This window comes from Somniosus microcephalus, chromosome 4 (genome assembly GCF_052327205.1).
Source record: "Somniosus microcephalus isolate GS21.2 chromosome 4, FLI_Smic_1.0, whole genome shotgun sequence".
In the NCBI taxonomy this organism is placed as follows: domain Eukaryota; kingdom Metazoa; phylum Chordata; class Chondrichthyes; order Squaliformes; family Somniosidae; genus Somniosus; species Somniosus microcephalus.
Genome location: NC_140990.1, coordinates 78130447 through 78141595, shown reverse-complemented (window position 1 = coordinate 78141595; position 11149 = coordinate 78130447). Strand labels below are relative to the sequence as shown.

The window sequence follows — 11149 nt, the reverse complement described above, 5'->3', positions numbered from 1 at the left end:
GCCACTTGGGCTATATAAGCCTGTGTATTGTGTATATCCTTTAGAAACCCCCCCCAGACTTGCTTAGTAAATACCTATGAACCAACTCCTGTCTTCAGTGTCTTTATCTACACACGGACACTACAGGAAGAGTTTTAAAAGCCCTGGTGAGCTGAAGAGACACCAGCTTGTTCACACTGATGAGAGACCCTTTAAATGTTCTGAGTGTGGGAAGAGTTTTAAAATCCCCATGGAACTCGAGCAACACCAGCGAGTTCACACTGGGGAGAGGTTGTTCACCTGCTTCGTGTGTGGGAAGGGATTCGCTCGGTCCTCCAACCTGATGAAACACCAGCGAGTTCACACTGGAGAGAACCCCTTTCAATGTTCTGACTGTGGGAAGAGCTTTAAAAGTTCCGGGGATCTGAAGAGACATCGGCTCCTCCACACTGGGGAGAGGCCGTTCACCTGCTCCGAGTGTGGGAAGGGATTCACTCAATCATCCCACCTGCTGGCACACCAGCGCCTCCACACTGGGGAGGGGAAATTCATCTGCTCCATGTGTGGGAAGGGATTCACTGAATCATCCAACCTGCAGAGACACCAGCGAGTTCACACTGACGAGAGATCCTTTAAATGTTCTGACTGTGGGAAGACCTTTAAAAGATCCGGGGATCTGAAGGGACACCAGCTTGTTCACACTAACGAGAGACCCTTTAAATGTTCTGAGTGTGGGAAGAGTTTTAAAAACTCCGGGGATCTGAAGAAACACCGGTTCCTCCACACTGGGGAGTGGCCGTTCACCTGCTCCGTGTGTGGGAAGGGATTCGCTCAGTCCTTCAAACTGCTGACACATCAGCGAGTTCACACTGGAGAGAGACCTTTTAAATGTTCTGACTGTGGGAAGAGCTTTAAAAGGTCCGGGGATCTGAAGAGACACCGGCTCCTCCACACTGGTGAGAGGCCGTTCACCTGCTCCGTGTGTGGGAAGGGATTCACTGAGTCATCCACCCTCCTGTCACACCAGCTTGTTCACACTGTTGAGAGACCTTTTAAATGTTCTGACTGTGGGAAGAGCTTTAAAAGCTCTAAGAACCTTAAGAGACACCAGCGTCTTCACACTGATCATCGAATCTAACAGCACAGAAGGAGGTGATTCGGCCCATTGTGTCTGTGCCGGCTCTTTGAAAGAGCTGTCCAATTTAGTCCCAAACCCCATCTTTATCCCCAGAACTCTGCAAACTAGTCCTCTTCAAGTACATGTCCAATTACTGTTTGAAAGTTCCTGTGGAACCTGAATCCAGCATCCTTTCAGATGGTGTGTTCCAGATCTTAACAACCCTCTGCGTGAAAACAATTCTCCTCATTCCCCTCTAGTTCTTTTAGCAACTATTTTAAATCTGTGACCTTTGGTTACCGACCCACTTGCCAGAGTGAACAGTTTCTCCCTACTTGCTCGATCAAAACCCCTCATCATTTTGAACACCTCTATTAGGTCTCCTCTTAACCTTCTCTGCTCTAAGGGGAACAATCCCAGCTTCTCCAATCTCTCCACATAACTGAAGTCCCTCATCCCTGGTACCATCCTGGTCAACCTCCTCTGCACCCTCTCCAAGGCCTTGACATCCTTCCTAAAGTGTGGTGCCCAGAACTGTACACAAGACTCCATCTGAGGCCAAAACCCTGCAGCTGTACAAACCCCTGGTTAGACCACACCTGGAGTACTGTGAGCAGTTCTGGGCACCACACCTTAGGAAGGATATATTGGCCTTGGAGGGAGTGCAGCGTAGGTTTACCAGAATGATACCCGGACTTCAAGGGTTAAGTTACGAGGAGAGATTACACAAATTAGGGTTGTATTCCCTGGAATTTAGAAGGTTAAGGTGTGATCTGATCGAAGTTTTCAGGATATTAAGGGGAACAGATAGGGTAGATAGAGAGAAACTATTTCCGCTGGTTGGGGATTCTAGGACTGGGGACATAGTCTAAAAATTAGAGCGAGACCTTTCAGGAGTGAAATTAGGAAACACTTCTACACACAAAGGGTGGTAGAAGTTTGGAACTCTCTTCCGCAAATGGCAACTGATGCGAGATCAATTGTTAATTTTAAATCTGAGATTGATAGGATTTTGTTAACCAAAGGTATTAAGGGATATGGGCCAAAGGCGGGTGTATGGAGTTAGGTCACAGATCAGCCATGATCTCATTGAATGGCGGAACAGGCTCGAGGGGCTGAATGGCCTCCTCCTGTCCTATGTTCCTAACTAGTGATTTGTAAAGGTTCAGTGTAACTTCCTTATTTTTGTATTCAATGGCCCTATTTGTAAAGCCAAGTATCCCATACGCTTTCTGAACCGCCTCACCAACTTGCCGCGGCTCTTTCAAAGATTTGTGAATATGGACCCCCAGGTCCCTCTGCTCTTGCACCCCCTCAAAATAGTCCCATTTAGATTATACGGCCTCTCCCTGTTGTTTCTCCCAAAGTGCATCACTTCACACTTATCCTCATTTAATTTAATCTGCCTTGTGTCTGCTCATTTCACAGTCTGTCTCTGTCCTTCTGAAGTCTGCTACTACTATGCTCACTATTTACTACGTTGCCAAGTTTTGTATCATCTGTAAGCTTCAAACTTGTACACCTATACCCAAGTCCAGGTCAGTTATATATAACAAGAAAAGCAATGGTCCTAATCCCGACCCCTGGGGGAACCCACTCCATACTTCCCTCCAGTTAGAAAAACATCCCTCAGCACTGCTCACTGCCTCCTCTCCCTTAGCCAATTATATACCCAAATTACCATCAGCCCTTTAATTCCCTGTGCTTCTATTTTCCGAGTAAGTCTCTTGTGTGGTATTTTATCAAATGCCTTTTGAAAGTCCATATATATAAAACATCTGCTGCACTACCTTCATCAACCCTCTGTTACTTCATCGAATAACTCAATCAGGTTAGTCAGACACGATTTACCTTTAACAAATCCATACTGGCTGCCCCTTATTAACCCATGCTTCTCCAAGTGAGAATGAATTTTGTGCTTGACAATGGTCTCTAGTCGTTCACCCATCACTGACATTAGACTGATTGGCCTGTAGTTACCAGGTTTATCCCTCTCCCCTTTTTTAAACAGGGTGTAACATTTGCAATCCTCCAGTCCTCTGGCACCACTCCCATATATCTGAGGGAGTTTGAAAGATTGTGGTCGGAGCTTCTGCTGTCTCCACCCTAGCTTCACTCAGCAATCTAGGATGCATCGCATCTGGACCGGGTGACTTGTTAACTTTGAGTGATGACAACCTATTTAGCACCTCCTTTCTATCTATTTTTATCCAATTTCTCTACTCCCCCCTCCTCTACTGCGACATTAACTTCATCCTCTTCTTTTGTGAAGACAGATGCTAAGTACTCATTCAGTACCTCAGCCACGCCCTCTGCCTCCGTATGATGAGCTCCTATTTGGTCCCTAATCGGCCCCACCATTCCTTTAACTATCCTTTTATTTTTCATATCTGTATAAAAGATTTTTGGGTTCCCTTTTACGTCACCCACTAATCTTTTCTCATATTTTCTCCCTTGTGTCAGCTGTGGCTCAGTGGGTTGCACACTCGCCTCTGAGTCAGAAAGTCGTGGGTTCTAGTCCCACTCCAGGGACTGGAGCACATAAAACTAGGCAGCCACTGGAGTGCAGTGCTGAGGGAGTGCTGCACTGTTGGAGGTGCTGTCTTTCTGATGAGAATTTAAACTGAGGCCCCGTCTGCTCTCTCAGGTGCATGTAAAAGATCCCATGGCACTATTTTGAAGAAGAGTAGGCGAGCAGTTTAGGATTCAACAAAGGAGGACAAAGGGATTAATTAAGAACATAAGAAATAGGAGCAGGAGTAGGCCAATCGGCCCCCCGAGCCTGCTGCACCATTCAATAAGATCATGGCTGATCTGATCCTAACCTCAAATCTTCTATCACTCTGCATCCACCCGAACCCATGTGATCTCCCGGGAGAGGCGAAAAACCAGATAAAGACCCAAATTAAGAAAGGGAAAATAGAATATGAGAGTAAGCTAGCAGTGAACATAAAAACTGACTGTAAAAGCTTTTATAGATATGTGAAGAGAAAAAGATTGGTGAAGTCAAGCATAGGTCCATTGCAGTCAGAATCAGGGGAATTTATAATGGGAAACAAAGAAATGGCAGGCCAACTAAATACATATTTTGGTTCTGTCTTCACAAAGGAGGACACAAATAACCTCCCAGAGATTCCGGGGAACATAGGGTCTGATGAAAGGGTGGAACTGAAAGAAATCAGTATTTGTAGGGAAATGGTGTTAGGAAAATTGATGGGACTGAAGGCCGATAAATCCCCAGGGCCTGATAATCTACATCCCAGGGTATTAAGGAAGTGGCCCTCGAAATAGTAGATGCATTGCTGGTCATCTTCCAGAACTCGATAGACTCTGGAACAGTACCCATGGATTGGAGGGTAGCTAATGTTACCCCACTATTCAAAAAAGGTGGTAGAGAAAAAGCGGGGAATTATAGACCGGTAAACCTGACATCGGTAGTGGGGAAAATGCTAGAGTCTATTATAAAAGATGTAATAGCAGAGCACTTGGAAAGCAGTGACAGGATCAGACAAAGTCAACATGGATTTACAAAAGGTAAATCATGCTTGACTAATCTACTGGAATTTTTTGAGGATGTAACTGGTAAAATAGATAAGGGAGAACCAGTGGATGTGGTGTATTTGGACTTTCAGAAGGCTTTCGATAAGGTCCCACATAAGAGATTAGCGTGCAAAATTAAGGCACATGGGATTGGGGGCAAGGTATTGACTTGGATAGAGAACTGGTTGGCGGACAGAAAGCAAAGAGTTGGAATAAACGGGTCGTTTTCCAAGTGGCAGGCAGTGACTAGTGGGGTACCACAAGGATCGGTCCTAGGACCCCAGCTGTTCACAATATATATTAATGATCTGGACGAGGGAATTGGATGTAATATCTCCAAATTTGCAGACGACACAAAGCTGGGTGGGAGGGTAAGCTGTGAGGAGGATGTCGTGAAGCTCCAGTACGATTTGGACAGGTTGGGTGATTGGGCAGAAACATGGCAAATGCACTATAATGTGGAGAAATGTGAGGTGGTGGCAAAAACAGGAAGGCAGATTATTATTTGAATGGCAATAGATTGCGAGAAGGGGAAGTGCAAAGAGACCTGGGTGTTCTTGTGCACCAGTCGCTGAAGGTAAGCATGCAGGTGCAGCAGGCGGTTAAGAAGGCAAATGGTATGTTGGCCTTCGTAGCAAGAGGGTTCGAGTACAGGAACAAGGATGTCTTGCTACAGTTGTACAGGGCCTTGGTGAGACCACACCTTTGAGTATTGTGTGCAGTTTTGGTCGCCTTACCTGAGGAAGAACGTTCTTGCCATGGAAGGAGTGCAGCAAAGATTCACCAGGCTGATACCTGGGATGGCAGGAATGACGTATGAGGAGAGATTGTGTCGCTTGGGCTTATACTCACTGGAGTTTAGAAGATTGAGAGGGGATCTCATTGAAACCTATAAAATTCTGTCAGGCCTGGACAGACTAGATGCAGGAAGGATGTTTCTGATGGCCGGGGAGTCCAGAACCAGGGGTCATAGTCTAAGGATAAGGGGTAAGCCATTTAGGACTGAAATGAGGAGGAATTTCTTCACCCAGAGAGTGGTGAACCTGTGGAATTCTCTACCACAGAGGGCGGTGGAGGCCAGTTCATTAAATATATTGAAGAAAGAGTTGGATATATTTCTTAAGGCTAAAGGGATCATGGGATATGGGGAGAAAGCAGGGACAGGGTACTGAATTTGGATGATCAGCCATGATCTCATTGAATGGCGGCGCGGGCTCGAAGGGCCGAATGGCCTGCTCCTGCTCCTATCTTCTATGTTATCCCCGGTGTCCTGGCCAATATTTATCCCTCAACCAACGTAAACCTCCTTTTTCTATTCTACATCCTTTGTCATCCAGGGAGCTCGAGCTTTGGATGCCCCATCTTTCCTCCTTATGGGAATATGCTTGTCAAATTTTGTTTTATAATGTGAAGCGCGTTGGGACATTTTACTACATTAAAGACGTTATATAAATACAAATCATTGTTATTGTCTGAAACTAACAAATTCGGAGAGGAAAAATAACAGTATTTTTACACCCAAATATTAAATATTTTGCTCCACGACGTTTAACTGCTTTTATTCATGAATTTAAAAAGTCTCTATTAAAACCTGAGCCAGTGTGTTGTGAGACAAAGAGCCTTGTGTCCAACAAGGGGAATAGAGGCCCACAGCCTCCCCTGGCCCCGGGCCCTGAACAAGGGACTGGAGAAACTCGCTGCCCTGCGGATCAGACAATCAGCCGGCGCTAGTTCCGCCCCTCGGGCTCCCCGATTGGTTGGAGGACCCGCCGTCGGCTCGCTCCTCCAGCCCCACCCCACTCGCTCCCTATTGGTCGGAAGCTCCCGTCAATCACCCGGGCAGTGTGAGCTGAGCATGCGCGGACCTTGGTAGCAGCTGCTGACGCATAAGGTGAGAGAGTTCAGGGAGCAGGTTAATGAACCCCGGGGGGACGCGGGCTGCTCACACCCCGAGCTCAGGGAGCGGGTTCATGAACCCTGGGGGGACGCGGGCCGCTCACACCCCGAGCTCAGGGAGCCGGTTCATGAACCCCAGGGGGACGCGGGCTGCTCATACCCCGAGTGCGGCCCCAGGCCCCATTATTAAAACACTCAACATTATCTGCTTCACACATGCCCGGGGTGGGCCTCAGGCCCCAAACAAGAGCCTCCGGGCCGGGCGTTTGCCCCGAGCGGGGCGGCAGCTAAGAACATAAGAACATAAGAAATAGGAGCAGGAGTAGGCCAATCTGCCCCTCGAGCCTGCTCCGCCATTCAATAAGATCATGGCTGATCTAATCCTAACCGCCAATCCACTATCACAGAACCATCTCCTGAATCTAACAGAATTAGACACACGAAATAGGAGCAGGATCAGGCTACACGGCCCCTGGGCCCGTTCTGCTACCCACAGAGCCATGACCGATCCGAACCTAGACTCATGTCCAAATTCCTGCCCGCTCCCCATAACCCTTAATTCCCTTTATTTCTAGGAAACTGTCTATTTCTGTTTTAAATTTATGGAATGATGTAGCTTCTACAGCTTTTTGGGGCAGCATATTCCATGGACCTTCCACCCTCTGAGTGAAGTAGTTCCTCCTCATCTCAGTTTTGAAAGAGCAGCCCCTTATTCTTAGACTATGCCCCCTAGTTCTAGTTTCACCCATCATCGGGAACATCCGCCCCGCATCCACCCGATCCAACCCCTTCACAATCTTATATGTTTCAATAAGATCGCCTCTCATTCTTCTGAGTCACATGCAGTCACCAACCAGGCCCCGGCCATGATGTTCTTTAACCGAAGGTTGAGATCTCGTCTGGATTTGCTCAGACCAAATGTACGAAGAGATGTTGAGAGTAAGCAATTCCAGCACATCAATGAGAAGCCGACAAGGAGCTTCAATGTAGGGCAACCAGTCTTGGCCCACGACTACCGAACAGAGAAATGGCAACCAGGAACGATATGCACACGGCAGGGGCCAGTAATGTACACCGGGGTTTTCTCCGGGTGACAGGCCCGGGTTAACAGCCGCCATCTTGAGAGGCTCAGGGGGCAGCAGGGCGCATGCACGGATCCCTTGGCCAGGAACCAGGAGGAGAGAATCTTGTCAATTTCTATCCTGGACTCACAGTGATGGCTTTTGTAAACTCCTTTTACAGGCTGTGAGAAGGGCAGCATTTACACACCGCAAACTCAGACCAAACATCACATCAAGATCTGACAGAGTCACTCCATTTATCAGGACCTGAATATCATCGGCCTCTGAATGCGGAAGGAGAAATGTTTGTCTGTTCTGTCTGTGGGAAAAGATTTCAAACATCAGTGTGACTGAAAAAGCACCGAGACACACACACCCGAGTGAGAGTGTTCCAGTGCACTGACTGTGGAAAGAGCTTTAACTAGTTACACAGCCTGAAAAAACATCGCACCATTCACAGCGGGGAGAAACCGTATATGTGTTCTGTGTGTGGATGAGGCTTCAACCGATCGTCCAATCTGGAGAGACACAAGGACACCCGCACCACAGAGAAACCGTGGAAATGTGGGGACTGTGGGAAGGGATTCAATTACCCTTCCCAGCTGGAAATTCATCAACGCAGTCACACTGGGGAGAGGCCGTTCACTTGCTCTGTATGTGGGAAGGGATTCACTCGCTCGTCCATTCTCCAGACACATCAGCGAGTTCACACTGATGAGAGACCATTCAGCTGCACTCACTGTGGGAAGAGATTCAAGCAGTCATCCAACCTCATTCTACACCAGCGAGTTCACACTGGGGAGAGGCCGTTCACCTGCACCGTGTGTGGGGAGGGCTTCAGTCAGTCATCCCACTTGCTGACACACCAGCAAGTTCACACCGGAGAGAGGTCTTTCACCTGCTCCGTGTGTGAGAAGGGATTCACTCATTCATCCGAGCTTCTGACATACCAGCGAATTCACACTGGGGAGAGGCCGTTCACCTGCTCCTTGTGTGGGAAGGGAGTCACTCGGTCATCCCACCTGCTGACACACCAGCGAATTCACACTGGGGAGAGGCCGTTCACCTGCTCCTTGTGTGAGAAGGGATTTAATCGTTCATCCAACCTGCTGACACACCAGCGAGTTTGCAGTGGGGAGAGGCCGTTCACCTGCTCCTTGTGTGGGAAGGGATTTAATCGTTCATCCAACCTGCTGACACAACAGTGAATTCACACTGGGGAGAGGCCATTCACTTGCTCCGTGTGTGAGAAGGGATTCAGTCTATCATGCAACCTGCTGAAACATCAGCGAGTTCACAAGTGACTGCAAGGGTTGGATTCTGTTGTTATTGGTGCTGTTAATCACATCCAGGACTGAACCATGTTCATTCTGACAGCTGGGGTTTGTTTCTGCTGATGTTAATAACCCCTATAAATGAGATGGAGTTTAATATTCAGGATATGTAGCTGATTGACTTGTCAGGGCTGCAGTGTTCATTTAAGAACCGCTGTCTGATCTTTCCCCTTAATTTATGATGAGAGTCCTTGAATTGAGTTGAGGAGCAAATAGAATATGATAACGCTATTGGGGGTATTGTATAGGCCTCCAAATAGTGAGAGGGAGGTAGAGGAGCAAATCTGCAGGGAAATTGCAGAGATATGCGAGAGCTATAAGTGGTGATATTGGGGGACTTTAATTACCCAAATATCGATTGGGATAATGCAAGGGTAAAGGGAAAGGAGGGGGAGGAATTTATGAATTGTGTTCAGGAGAATTTCCTTCACCAGTATGTTCTTGGCCCAACTAGGAAGGAGGCATTGCTGGATCTGGTGCTGGGGTATGAGGTGGGCCAGGTCGACCAAGTGTCTGTGGAAGAACACTTGGGTACGAGTGATCATCGTATCATAAGTGATCATAAGTGATCATCGAGCAGGAGGCCAGTAACTCTTATATAGGTGGAGCTGTTGCTAAACCCGAAACACTACAGTGTAGTGTCTCCCACCCTTCCACCTCCTCTAACCTTTTAGGGGTTAGGGGAAGTTGAAAAGGTAGGTTCAATTTATTTTATTTCAGGAGCCTAACCTAGGTGGAAAAGGTTCCAGGACAGGAGGCGGCAGTGAAAATACAACACCAGAAAACAGGTAGGTGACTGGTTGGTGAGTACTTTCACAAACTTATTCTAAGTAGAATTCAATAATTAAGCTAAATCGTAGTAAATAAAAAGGTATTGTAAGGGTTAAGTCATGGAAGGGCAGCTCAGACCCGTGTCATGCTCCTCCTGTGCCATGTGGGAAATCAGGGACACTGTCCCTGACAACTATGTGTGCAGGAAGTGTGTCCAGCTGCAGCTCCTAGCGGACCGCATGGCGGCGCTGGAGCTGCGAATGGACTCACTCTGGAGCATACGTGATGCTGAGGATGTTGTGGATAGCACATTCAGTGAGTTGGTCACACCGCAGGTAAAGGCTAGCTCAGACTGTAAATGGGTGACCAAAAGGCAGGGTAAAGGCAGGAAGGTAGTGCAGGAGTCACCTGCGGTCATCTCCCTCCAAAACAGGTTTACCGTTTTGGGTACTGTTGGGGGAGATGACTTATCAGGGGAAGGCACCAGCAGCCAGGTTCAGGGCACCATGACTGGCTCTGCTGCACAGAAGGGCGGGAAAAAGAGGGATAGGGCTATAGTGATAGGGGATTCAATTGTAAGGGGGATAGATAGGAGTTTCTGTGGCCGAGACCGAGACTCCAAGATGGTATGTTGCCTCCCTGGTGCAAGGGTCAAGGATGTCTCGGAGCGGGTGCAGAGCATTCTGAAGGGGGAGGGGGATCAGCCAGTTGTCGTGGTACATGTAGGTACCAACGATGTAGGTAAAAAGAGGGAGGAGGTCCTACAAGCTGAATTTAGGGAGTTAGGAGCTAAATTGAAAAGTAGGACCTCAAAGGTAGTAATCTCTGGATTGCTACCAGTGCCACGAGCTAATAAGTTTAGAGAGAGTAAGATAGATAAGCTAAATACGTGGCTTGAGCAGTGGTGCAAGGGAGAGGGATTTAAATTCTTGAGGCATTGGAACCAGTTCTTGGGGAGGATTGACCTGTACCAAGGGGACGGTCTACACCTGAACTGTGAGGGAGCTGATGTCCTCGGGGTAATATTTTCTAGGGCGGTTCGGGAGGATTTAAACTAATTTGGCAGGGGGATGGGAACCTAGGTAGTGGAAAAGAGGGAAGTCATATGAAGTCAGAAATAGATGGTAGAAAGGTGAGAAGCAATAAGCAAAGGAGAGAAACACAAAGGGCCAAACTAATTCATAATGAGAGTGTGAAAAAAGCAAGCCTGAAGGCTTTGTATCTTAATGCTAGAAGCATTAGGAACAAGGTGGATGAATTAGTTGTGGAAATTGAGGTAAACAAGTATGATTTGATTGGGATTACAGAAACATGGCTGCAGGGTGGGCAAGGCTGGGAACTTAACATCCAGGGATATACAATATTTAGGAAGGATCGGCAAAAAGGTAGGGGAGGTGGGGTAGCATTGCTGGTAAAGGAGGGGATTAATGCAATGGAAAGGAAGGATATTA

The 11149-nt window shown here is 47.5% G+C and overlaps 1 pseudogene; it reads left to right on the top strand.

The window, feature by feature from the left end:
• Nucleotides 1-229: 229 nt before the first annotated feature.
• LOC147119299 (uncharacterized) lies at nucleotides 230-8897 on the top strand (annotated as a pseudogene).
• The last annotated feature ends 2252 nt before the right edge of the window (nucleotides 8898-11149 follow it).